This window comes from Solanum tuberosum, unplaced genomic scaffold (genome assembly GCF_000226075.1).
Source record: "Solanum tuberosum cultivar DM 1-3 516 R44 unplaced genomic scaffold, SolTub_3.0 scf00291, whole genome shotgun sequence".
Lineage (NCBI taxonomy): Eukaryota > Viridiplantae > Streptophyta > Magnoliopsida > Solanales > Solanaceae > Solanum > Solanum tuberosum.
Genome location: NW_006239218.1, coordinates 433394 through 435159, shown reverse-complemented (window position 1 = coordinate 435159; position 1766 = coordinate 433394). Strand labels below are relative to the sequence as shown.

At 34.4% G+C, this 1766-nt stretch overlaps 1 long non-coding RNA gene across 1 annotated transcript; it reads left to right on the top strand.

Moving 5' to 3' along the window:
- The first annotated feature begins 426 nt into the window (after positions 1-426).
- On the top strand, positions 427-895 carry LOC107063015 (uncharacterized). The gene is made up of 2 exons (XR_001475018.1): positions 427-754; positions 839-895. It is a non-coding gene; the product is annotated as an uncharacterized lncRNA (long non-coding RNA).
- The last annotated feature ends 871 nt before the right edge of the window (positions 896-1766 follow it).

Here is a 1766-nt window from a genome sequence, read left to right as displayed (position 1 = left end):
TTTGTGTTATGCTACAAGCATCCTTTTAGAAATATTGGTTAGACGTGTCCACAAATATTTTCTACAAGTAGCTTCGATGTGTTTAATAACCTTTTATGGTAGTAAAATAGACGTGACGTGTCTGCTTGGATACCAAACATTATTGCTCTAATTAGTTGAAGCCTCCGACATATGATAATTTTCTAGCCATCCAATTAGTGATATTTGCTGTAATTTTATCTACTTAAGGCTTCCAATGCAAAATTGTCATCCTTTCAGTAGAGAAAGGAACTCCTAAGTATATAAATGGTAAATCATCTATTTTATAGTACAATGGACTCAATATGTAATTCCTTTTATATGTCCCTAACCACTAAAATAGACTTGGTTATTTAAGTACTTCATTTTCATCATTATGAATGACTAACGCCTTGAGCTTTTGTACTATTTTCAGAAACCTTCAAAAATATAAATATAATGTTCGAAATAAGGCACATGTTGAAGGATGCATATGCAATGAGTATATATTTGATGAAGGTTCATCCTTCTGTTCACACTACTTCGAGCCTCATGTTTACACAAGGCATAGAAAAGTGCCACGAAATGACGATGGTGGCATAGGCGAACAAGATAGATACAATGGTAATCTTTCTATATTCACCTATCCAGGTCGAGGATTTGGGGAACTAAATAGGAGATATCTAACCGAAGAAGAACTCAAAGCAGCTCATATTTATATTTTACTAAATTGCAGAGAAGTGCAACCATATGTGGAGTAAGCTTTCAAGCTTTTGTTTACATTTATACATTATATTTATCAAAATACTTACATATTCTTTTTCTTATATGTGATCCAAAGGAAATTTATTGACTCCCTTCATCAAAATTTTCCACGAATTACGGAGCAGGAAGTGGATAAGAAACTTGATGAAGATTTTGCATCATGGTTCACAAGATATGTGAGCACTTGTACAATATCTTTCCATCTGTACTTATTTCATTTATAAGAAACTCTAATTGTTTTAATTTAATAGGATCGAGTCCACATAAATAATCAGTTCATCAAGGCGCTTGCAGAAGGTCCATGTCGATCAGCGAAACAATACACTGGTTATAATGTCAACGGCTTTAAATTTCACACTAAAGGTCACAGTTTTTCTAGAGCATCTGATAACAGTGGCATTTGCATAAAAGGAACCAATTATAGTGCAGATGACAATGACTACTATGGCGTGCTTACTGAAATTCTTGAATTGGAGTACAAGGGCAGTACACCGATCAAAAGAACAATTTTATTTAAATGTGAATGGTTTGACCCCACACCAAATGTAAGAATGAAGATTCACCCGTAATATAAACTTGTGGATATCAACCATAAAAGGAAATTGAAGAAGTATGAACCATTTGTTTTGGCAATGCAAGCAGCTCAAGTGTATTATGCTTCTTATCCTAGCTTACGATGTGATAAGAATGATTGGTGGGCTATGTGCAAAACAAAAGCTCGGGGTATTGTGGTTATGCCGACGTCATATTTATCGTCTCCTCTAGTAGATGTTGCAGAGCCATTCCAATGTGACAGAGATGGTTTAAGATTTGATGTGGTGTACGATAATGAAAATGTTGTCCGAAATGATCCAAATAGAGAATTCATAAATTTAAGAGATGAGAATGATGATTTAGATGATGAGACAGAATTTCATGATGAACCAGAATCAGAATCAGATGATGAAAATGAGAATGAAGAGGCATACTGTGAAAGTGGCAGTGAATAGAGTCAAAGTGATTAG